This window comes from Vulpes lagopus, chromosome 2, assembly GCF_018345385.1.
Source record: "Vulpes lagopus strain Blue_001 chromosome 2, ASM1834538v1, whole genome shotgun sequence".
In the NCBI taxonomy this organism is placed as follows: Eukaryota; Metazoa; Chordata; class Mammalia; order Carnivora; family Canidae; genus Vulpes; species Vulpes lagopus.
In genome coordinates this window covers 145,229,998-145,241,016 of record NC_054825.1, presented here as the reverse complement: position 1 = coordinate 145,241,016, position 11,019 = coordinate 145,229,998, and the positions used below count along the sequence as shown (strand labels likewise).

At 40.7% G+C, this 11,019-nt stretch overlaps 1 protein-coding gene across 8 annotated transcripts in view; it reads left to right on the top strand.

Annotated features, from left to right (window-relative positions):
- Positions 1 to 11,019, top strand: part of TJP2 (tight junction protein 2) — a 123,375-nt gene that overhangs the window by 48,352 nt on the left and 64,004 nt on the right. The window contains exon 1 of one of the 8 annotated variants that reach the window (XM_041740417.1): positions 10,727 to 10,819. The exons of the other annotated variants lie outside the window; for them this stretch is intronic. The gene's annotated coding sequence lies outside the window, so the exon portion shown is untranslated. Of the gene's footprint in view, positions 1 to 10,726; positions 10,820 to 11,019 lie in introns of those variants that run through there. 8 annotated transcript variants of the gene reach the window in all.

The window sequence follows — 11,019 nt, the reverse complement described above, 5'->3', positions numbered from 1 at the left end:
AGACTGAGACTGCAGACTGCTGGGATACCTGTGGCCAGGGGGCAGGGGTGTGCAATACAGAGGTGTCTGCAGTACTGAAATTCAGGCAAAAATTCAGACTGCCTTACATGCGCTCCCATTAGGGGTTCTTTTTAGGGAGAAAGCCGCTGCATTTGAACAGATACCTCACAGTGCAAGTCGGTAAAGAAGATAGAGCTAATAACACACCCACCTCCTAGGGTTGAATGAAGACTGCGTGAAATGACATCAGGGTGCTGGGCATGTCGTGGGGGCTAGGTAAATGGTAGCTAGTAATATGAACCAAGACAGCTACTGAAAGCTCCCAATGCTGGGTCCTGGGAGGTAGGATCTAGAAGTACAGGTAGGAGGTACCAGGTAGGTGTCTAGGCAGGAGCCAACGGAAAGAAAGAGTTCTTCACACTCTTGAAAGGCCTTGAATGCCAGTAAGAGAACTTGGGATGGAGGGGAAGGTCCTAAAATTCCTGATGTATTAGTGACTTGACTTTCCCTGTGAAAAAGTGAACTGGTTTCCTGTAAACATTTCACCCCACCCCCTACACAGGGAATATTACTATTTTTGAGGCACTGAAATGCCTAAAACCAGTGAATTTTAACATCGCCCCCCCTTGGGGAATTCCATTTGCAAGGACTTCTGCCTACATTTGTTTAACTTTTGATCTAATTCTTTGTACATTGACAAAAGGTTACAACCAGCCATTTATCTTTTGCAAAAGTGCCTGGGAACTCAAGGGAGATGTAAAAATCCCTGCAGTGACTTATGTTTAGAAAGGTTTCTCTTCTGAAGGTATTAAGAGACAGATGAGTTCTTGAAACCAGGCGGGGCCATTTTAGTTCTGTGTTCTGTAGTTGAAAAAGTCATGCAGATTGGGTCTGGGAGTGGCAGGAGGTATGGGTGGCAGGGGTGAGGTTAAGAGGAAGGGTTAGTAATCACTGCTGAAACTTTCAACATACTCTTACCAAGAATATGAGCCATCAGGGAATTCCTTGCCTAATCCCTAAAGCAAATCCTATTAAGAAGCTGTGGCTGCAGATTACTTTATCTAGGTTGAGAGCTGACTCTCTATAAAATGCCTCATTGATTAGATTCTGAGCAGTAATCAGGTGGCCAACAGTTGGTGGCCAGATGGCCTTGGACTAGCCAGCCCTGGTGTTAAAAGGTGTTTACCATTGAAGGTGATTTGGGGTGTAGTAATGTAGGAGAGTGATTGATGCACATGTGTGAGGTGGAAGGGGGAGGGTTGGCGGGGCGCAGAATGATTATCTCAGGTGTTTTACTCAGTTAGTTTCTTGCTCCTAAATCCAAGGGTTGGAGTCAAAAACATAGACTCAGAGGTCAGACTTAACACATATTTTGGGGGTTAGAAACTCTAGAGTTAAGTGAACTTTTCAAGATTTAAAAAGAAGTCTTCCCTAAAACTATTTATGGCCTATTCACCTCCTCAGTAATTTTTTTTTTTTTTTTTTTTTTTTTTAGTAATTTTTATGATGACTCTTGTTAGCAGAAGCCCATGTAGCTCCCAAATTTATGAGAGTCTAAGGTGGTATTACCATTAAAAAATTTTTTTAAAGGTCATGTAACAGCAGTGGAAAAATGTTTTCAGGCATTCAGTTGTAACATTAAGTACTGGCAATAGCTAGTTCCAGGTCTGAAGGGTACCTGGGAAATACAGGTGGCTAAGCTCGTACACCACCTACATTACTGCACACGAGGCAGAGCCTGGAGTTGGAAAGTGTTATTTTTTTCAGCTTGGTTAAGAAAGACACTTAACTTGGCTTCTCACTTTTGGAGCCCAGGCAGGCCTGGGGAAGCCTTCCTATGACGGTGACAGTTTCATTCTGTTTTGAAGGGGTCTAGAGCCTCTATCATCCAGCCAGCCACTCTGTCCAAAGCATCATCAGCCTTGATAACCTGTGAGCTCAGAAGAGAGACTAAAGATTGTTGTATTGAAGAAATACCTAATATGTTATTAAGCTTTTTTTCTGCCACTGCCCCAAACAGTGTTTTTTGGGCACTTTTTTTTTTGCTCTTCCCCAAACAGTGTTTTCTAAAGTGTGCTACACAGACAGACTCATGGGTGGGGTGGCACATTATTTTTCAGTTACTGTGCATGAATATTGTACTTCCAAGGATAAAAAATAGAAAGCTGGCTACCAAATTCACTTATTTCGGTTGCTTAGAGTGAAGTACAAGAACTATTAAGTAAAACAAGTCTGATGTAAGAATAATAAATTATGGGGATGAGTGGTATGAGAATAAGGCAAAAACTGTAAATGTGGCCCTTGAAATTTGAGACTTGGTAACACTGTTTAAAATATGAATGTGATGTTTTAGTTACAGAGGGCTGTGTCTGTCTTGACCACACCTTCAGGAATGGCCCTGAGAAGCCAGTAAAGTTGAATTTGACAGACTTTGCGTCTTAACATGTATACTTTGCTCTTGTCTATCCAGCTGTCTTATCTTTTATTGGAGACAGTGTATTTGTGAGGCAATTTGATACCTTGCTTAATTCTTATTCCTTTCTCTGCTTCCCACAAGCCACTCTGTAGATTTTATTTTATTTATTTTATTTTTAAAATATTTTATTTATTTATTCATGAGAGACACACAGAGAAAGGCAGAAACACAGCAGAGGGAGAAGCAGGCTCCCTGCAGGGAGCCCGAGGACCTGGATCTCAGGGCCCTGGGATCACGACCTGAGCCAAAGGCAGACCCTCAACCACTGAGCCACTCTGATGCCCCGACTCTGCAATTTTTTAAAAAAAATTTTATTTATTTATGATAGGCACACAGTGAGAGAGAGAGAGGCAGAGACACAGGCAGAGGGAGAAGCAGGCTCCATGCAGGGAGCCCGACGTAGGACTCGATCCCGGATCTCCAGGATCGTGCCCTGGGCCAAAGGCAGGTGCCAAACCGCTGCGCCACCCAGGGATCCCCCGACTCTGCAATTTTGAAGTCTTGGTGTGACAACAGATAGGATGGACTGAAAATGGAGGAAATACTTGGGCTCTGCAACAGGGACATTGCTGTGCTCTGGAGCGCAGCTTGCTTTCCTGATCCAGCAATGCCAAAGGCAACAGAGAACCAAATAGCCTCATGTGTAAATGCATTTAATTTTTTATTTTTTAAAGGTTTAATTTTTTAAGTTATCTCTACAACCAACATGGGTCTTAAACTCAAAACCCTGGGCAGCCTGGGTGGCTCAGTGGTTTAGTGCCACTTCAGCCTGGGGCAGGATTCTGGAGACCTGGGATCAAGTCCCACGTCAGGCTCCCTGCATGAAGCCTGCTTCTCCTTCTGCCCGTGTCTGCCTCTCTCTCTCTGTGTCTCTCATGAATAAATAAATAAAATCTTAAAAAAAGAAACCCCTCAAAACCCCGAGATCAAGAGTTGCACACTTCAGCAACTGAGCAAGCCAGGCACCCCAAAATGGATTTAATTTTTTAGAAACGTACCTTATGTTGGTCTGTGAAGTAGGCTCTAACAAGGATGGTAGTAGGAATTGAAAGTCTTGAGGTTAAAAAAAAAGTAATCCTAAAAAAAAAAAAAAAAGTAACACTGCCTTGACCTAGAAAAAAATGAGCAATTGAAGTTCATGGTCATGGTAGGTAAATAAAACCAGAATAGAAAACACTTTGTTTCAGTCACCAAAACACACCTTTTACGTGAACTACTTAGCTTTCAATTAGGAACTTGTACTTTAGTCATTTTAAATCTACGCAGATATTTGTTTAGTGCCTCTGCCAGATAGTTACAGTTAAATCAGGTCTTTAATCTTAAAAACATAACGCATTCTTTCTTAATCACTTATCCATCTTACCCTTTTTTCTTTTTATTAAGCGAACTCTATCTCACAAGGTGGGGCTCGAGCTCACGACCCCAAGATCAATAGTTAGATGCCTACCCCCTGAGCTAACTGGGTGCTCCCATATCTTTTACATTTTTATTTTTAGACCAAAGCAATATGCATGTTTGTAATAATGTTTATTTTAACTTTCAGACTAATATTTCCTAATTATATTCACGACTTATAGTTTGCTTCTGTTTGTCCTTTCCCAACATTGCACACGTGTGTGTGTGTGTGTGTGTGTGTGTGTGTGTGAGAGAGAGAGAGAGATTTAGGGGGTGGTAGGAATGTTAGGAGTTAGGAGTGGTGAAAGCATACACTTCAGAAATCTTTTGTGAGGGACACCTGGGTGGCTCATTGGTTGAGCTTCTGCCTTTGGCTCAAGGCATGATCTTGGGGTCCTGGGATCGAGTCCTTCATCTGGCTCCCTGCATGGAGCCTGCTTCTCTCTCTGCCTATGTCTCTGTCTCTCTCTGTGTCTCTCATGAATAAATAAAATCTTTAAAAAAAATCTTTTGTGAATAAAATATTTGTACTTAAGAAGCTGGACTGACCAAAATAAAAATTTAAATGAAACCATTAATCATGGTGAAGATCTCATGTCCTGTCCTTGAATACAAATGTTTTCTAAATTTTACCTATATGCATATATAAAGATGGACTTCAGAATTAATTAATTAATAGGGAGATTATTATTTTCTGTTGTAGATTTTAATCAGCTACATGAATATATACATTATGTTCACAAGAAAAAAGTGGCATCATCTTTTGAAACCTTAATTACAGTATGCCTCATCTGATAAACACTCTCTATGAGACTAAATATATAGTTATATATTTATAGTTAGTGACAAGCCAGAGGCATTGGGAGGGGGATATAAATAATATATTTTGAGACAGTTATTAGGATAGTCTTCCTGGTAGGTAACAGTTATTAGACTGTAATTAGCAGATAATGATTAAAGTCCAGTTATATCTTTGCCATTGTATTAAAGAAAAGCTTTGGTAGAGATGAGAGAACACTGCAGATACTCTTGTCATTCTAGTTGAAGGTGAACAGGGGGAAATATGCTTTTTGATCATCAGTAGGAATAAATGAACTTTTCTTTTTTTCTTTTTTTTAAGGATTTATTTTTATTTATTTATGATAGACATAGAGAGAGAGAGAGAGGCAGAGACACAGGCAGAGGGAGAAGCAGGCTCCATGCCGGGAGCCCGACGCAGGACTCGATCCCGGGACTCCAGGATCGCGCTCTGGGCCAAAGGCAGGTGCTAAACCGCTGAGCCACCCAGGGATCCCCATAAATGAACTTTTCTTAGGATGGTAGCTTCTAAGATGTTTGTTCCTCTGAGGAGGATGTATGGTCTGATACGGCTTTCTTGAGAACCACCTTTTTTTTTTAAGAGAGTGTGGGGGTGGGGCAGAGGCATAGAGAGAGGGAGAAGCAGACTCCCCACTGAGCAGGGAGCCCAACGTGGGGCTGATCCCAGGACCCTGAGATCATGACCAAGCCCAAAGGCAGATACTTAACCTACTAAGCCACCAAGGCTCCCTGAGAACTATTTTTTGAGAGCCATTTATTGTCACAGCAATAAAGGAAATGTTCCAAGTTCTAGGTTGTGAGGTTCTTTTTTGCCTTATGCAGTCAAGCACACCTGAGACCCTAAGTCTGTGTGGGAAGGAGGATAGTGTATGCTCTGAGAGGCAGCCAGCTCATTCTCAGTCCATGAGAAACTGCTTGCAAATATTATCTGGCAAAAGCAGAATGAAATTATTTTAGCGAATTAATTAGTAAAATTAACCATTTCTGTTTTTGAAAAAGAATGACTTGTTTAGAAGGAACGTCCCTGTGAGCTCATTTTTAGAAGCCTGGTTCCTCCCTTACCCTTCTTCACTCAGCTGAATCAATTTCCTTCTTGCCTGTGATTGGCTGGTGTGCACATGCCAGTATTTATTAGAGCCCTTATCATGTCTGCTCCATGCCAGTCACTTCCCGTCTGCCTGAGCCCCTCCTTGGTCTGAGTCATCTGGGTAACCCCAGCAGCTTATAGGACACCAAACATATCCACCAAATTTGCCACACTGAACTGACTGGATCTGGGGAAGGCTTTTGTTGCATAAACCAGTAAGAATTGAAGACTCAGTGGGAACTCAGAAGAGTGGATTCCTGACATTTATATAGTGAGTGGATGGATTGTCTGGTCTGTGAGTAAGAAAAAAACTGTAGATTATATACGTCTGGACCTTCTCTGAAGTGGTATATAAGCTGTACTAATTAGCTGGGTGACTTCGGCTACGGCGTGTAAATCTAAGTTTCTTTATAGGGAAATGAGTAGTTGTATTTAAAGGTCTCTGAAGTCTTCTCCAGTGCTTAAGGTTCTAAGTGGGTATGAAGCCTGGAGAACATTCTAAATAATTTCTCATGGTTCTTGTTATCTTAAAGTACTTTCATGCTCCTTAAACAACTTGTGTTGTTTTCTTTCTGTTTTTTTCTTTTAAGAAAAGGTCCAGTGGATTTTCTCTGAAAGATATTTTTCTGAAGGACGAACTGAGAACCCAAGAATGGCAGTAGTTTAGCTCATGAAGTGCTAGAAAGATCTATTATTCAGTTGCAGCTTAAATAATGTACCACCACACCATGTGCTGTATTCTCTTCCTTGCTCTGCAGCCCAAGCCAATATCTGCAGTTATCCTGCATTGCTTCTTGAGGATCATTCTTTTTCTTTCTTCTTCCCCTCCACTCTTCCCATTAAGAGCTGCATACTGGGAGTCTCCAATTACCCCTTCTTTTTCTGTGGGCTTCTCTTACAGGGGCCACATTGCCTCTAGCAGGAGCAAGGTAAGGCAGGCCTGGAGTTGGGAGCCTATTCTGGTTTGTTCTTCACAAATGCGCTGAAGATGAGCTACCTGGTTACTGCTGTAGGCTCTCGTTGTTCACCAGATAACACAAAATCACTCACTGTTGCTCGAGTTTAGGCATCACTTTAGGCACTTCTGAGGTTTTCAGCATAACTTGAGGCAGAACACTTTGCCTACCCTGGGCTGGTCTGTTTAGTGTCTGCATGAGTTTTAAGAGGGGAGAGAGATTTGTGGCATCTTCAACACTCATTGAGATTTTCCAGAAAGGGAACTGGAAACATTTGTGCTTTTCCTACTGGTGTTATTATTGGAGTCTAAAAACAGGCAAGCGGCAACACACTGAAGTGAAGAGGCACGGGGTTCATCTTGAATACCGGTGGCCTTCTTTCTAACAGACCTGAATTTGAATTTTAATTAAAGGTCTGGGAGGAATATTTCTCATACTGCTTAAGTGCACAGTTTGAAGATGTTTTTACCCAAATCAGGAAGAGGCAGGAAAGGTGTATTGAATTTACCAAAGAACTGAGGTTAAAAAAATGTGCAGGAAAACAGAAAAATTTTCCCATAGAAACAGTGGTATCCAGGGTCTATCCTTGTAACCTTGTTTATTCATAATGAAGCTTTTTTAATATTGTTGTTTTCCTGGTGTTTTGTTGAAGTATAATTTACATACAGTAACATGCATAGATCTCAAGGGGACAGCTTGATAAATTTGTTGTGGTAAAGCACATAAGAGCCACCAGCTTAACCATTTTAAAGTATACAGTTCAGTGGCATTTAGTACATTCACAGTATCGTGCAGATACCACTATCTGGTTCCAGAGCTGGATGAATGCTTACATGAATGTATTCACCTGTGTGATTACCACCTAGATAAAAAAACAGGACTTTCCATCACTCTAGAAGCTTCTCGCCACTTTTTCCGACTGTTACTACCTTACCCTGGAGGGAAACTCTCTTCTGACTTCTCTCACCATGGGATAGTTTTCTTGACTTGGAGAGAATCTATATAAATGAAGTCAACATTTTGTGTCTGGCTTCTTTTGCTCAACATAACTTCTATGAGATTCATCCATATTGTTATGTGATTCAGTAGTTCTTGTTTGTTGCCGAGTAGTATTCCATTTATGTGAGTTCACCACAGTTTGTTTATCCATTCTTCTTCTGATGGATATTTACATCGTTGTCAAGGTTTGTTTGTGTTTTCTCCTATCATGATTAAAGCTGCTAGGGAAACCACCTACACTTTGCTTTGTGGACTTATGCACTCATTTCTTTTATCTCAATTCCTAGGAGTAGAAATGCTGGATCATATGCTGGGGATATGTTTAACTTTCATTCTGTAACTCTGAAGTCAGGCAGACCTGGGTGTGAATTCCTTTGTCCTGCCACTTGCTTGTTCTACCTCAGGCAGTTTACTTTTTTCATGTTCAGTTTTTCTCAGCTGTGAAATAGGCTCTGTGTACCTGACTAGTCAAGGGGCAGTGAAGAGGAGAGACAACATTTTAGTTCTTTTAAGGAGAAATGCATTTAGAGGAGAGCATTAAGTGCCTACATTAAGAGCATTAAATGCCACTGGCTTTTGTACTTGCCCCCCAGAAAGTCAGAAAGCTGCTGTGGCCCAGAGCCAGGACCTTGCAAACCCTCTTCCACCTTCTCAGCCTGTGCAGCTCAGAGGTGGCTGAAATGATAGGGAATTTAGTGACAGCTGCAGAGCTCAGGTCTGGCAAATCTACTTTTGCCCCGAGACTGCTGCTATAGGAAAAAAGGAAACAATGGCATCTGCTTTCCTGCCTCCTTCTAGATCTTAAACAAGTGCACTGTGTTGGCCAAAGGTTGGGGGGTTTCTGGCTGCTGGGAGTACAGGAAGATGGGTGCCAGCCAACCAGAAATGGAATAGATGCCTCTGAGGGTTGCACTGGCAACCTAAATGGCAGTGGTTGTAACTTATTAGCGTTCTCATTATTACAGAAGAACATGATGTCCAAGGAGTCCTAAGACCGCTTTCTGTCACACACATTCAGAATCTGTCCTTTGACTTTATAGTCACCTGCTGGAGGATGGATGCTGCTCTAAGACCTACCTGTCACATTAATTATTTCTCTGAAGGGCCTCAGCTTCTTTGGCAACTAATCTGTGATTCTAGGTACTTTTCTTTATGAATAAGCTTGAGAAATTATAATTTGCAAGCTTACCAATTAATGTAGAAACTGAAAGGTGACTTAATTCTAAGAACAGCTGTTTTGATGTATACTTTATGAAACTTGAGTGTTTTCTTTTTGAATTCTTTCTGACTTGTTAGTTTTTAATAAAGTAAAAGATGATGTATAAATCTTGTTGATAGGGACACCTGGGTGGCTCAGTGGTTGAGTGTCTGCCTTTGGCTTGGGGCGTGATCTCGGGGTCCAATGATTGAGTCCCGCATAGGGCTCCCTGCATGGAGCCTGCTTCTCCCTCTGCCTATGTCTTTGCCTCTCTCTGTCTGTCATGGATAAATAAATAAAATCTTAAAAAAAAAAAAATCCTGTTGATAGATAGGCTAAAAAGGATATTCCCTTTTTGGGTCTTTAACTGCCTTTGTCTTTTGACAAATGAAATGGAAAGAAACTACATTTTTATCCTATTTGTTGCCTAGAATCTCATGCTTACAGCACACTACCAAAACACTGGACAATAGTGACTGCCCTATTTCTAGCTTCTATTATGAAATGTGAGCTACACTGTATTGCTCTTGAGACATTTAAACATCTTGAATCAATTGAATCAATTTTTTACTTCCTAGGGACCTTACTATTATTGTTTTGAGGTGAGTTGACCAAGTGATTTATTGATCAACATTTTATTTTAAGCTTCTATCTCTAGTGCTACTCCGGAAGGCTCTTTGCAGAAAAATCTGAAGCAATAGGAATGCAAATATTCTAAGTGCCAAGATAAGCGTGACCAGTGAAACTTCATTTCAGCCACTGGTGTAGTAGTTAGAGTGAGCTGGTTCTTTGCAAAGCTGCTTAAATTTTATTGTGCTAGAAATATATTGACAGAATCCCATTTTATCTCTTTTTAGCCAGACTTACCCAGTCGGCCAGGGCTAACAATGGATGTCCAAACAGTTTACAGTGGTTAATACAATGGACAAAGGGTTTCACTGTTTGGAGAGTGGAAAAGAGAGCTGATGGGGAGCTTCTTAAGGGCACTGACCTAATTCACTCCTTCAACAAAAATGATTTAAATATATATGTATTTATATATTTCTATATATATAAGGTATCTATAAATATTTCAGCTAGTAGTATTACAGCTTCAGGAAGGGCCGTGTGGTGCTTTGTATATTTTGTTAAGTACAGCCTTTATTTTTATTTGCCAGTGGCCTTTAGATTTTTTTTTTAATGAGTCAAGTTCTGGAATGAGCTGATATTCCACAAAAGTTAGGGAATTAAGAAAGGCAGCTGCAATCACATGTCACCCTCGTCAATCCTGACATTCAGGAATTTTAGTCATGTACTTTTTAAAGATAAACTTTTCTGTGAGCCTTTTTCCATAAAATGTGGAGAAACAGAACTGAGTTAAAAATTTAGTTCAGGCATTGCTAAATTTCTGAGTATCGTATTTATGATTTATTTTGTTCAGAAAACGTAAATTGCCAGTGCTTTTACCATTTATTACCATGAAATATTTGCAGCCAGTATGTACTGCTTCAAAGAATATCTCACCTATTAATAGAACAGGAGCAAAGGAGAGCACACACGTCACTATGGGGTAAAAAAGTTCATTGGGCTTACTTTTAAGTTTCAAGTAACAATTGCATTGTTGTTCTAAGTGGTCTTTGAGTATGACTGGATGATTAAATATAAATGTTGACCTGATTGGATTATATCCCAGCTGTGAACTGTCCTGAAAAAACTGCAGTAACCTATCACTTCGGACAGTTACCAGACTTGTTCTCTTGGCTTTATATTTGGGATAATGATTTATGCAGTGAAGTACTGTAGAAACTGGGGTGCTGTCATGTCTGTCTATCCTTCATCTGTTTCACCTTGGCTAAATTGGCTCTATTTGTATAGTCGGCTACATGGATAGTCCATGATCTTCACAGAAAGTAAGTAACAAAGCTTTTTGATTGCGATGAGCTTAATCAGAATGAATGCTTGGAAACGATGAACTTCAGGAAAGGTCCTCCATTAGATCTAATCTAAACTAAGGTGCATATGTTTATCTTTTCAGAAGAGCAGGGTGTTTTCATGGGGGCCTGTGTTCAGCTGAGTGTTGGGAGGGCTGTCAGTTTCAGTGTTGGGGGAT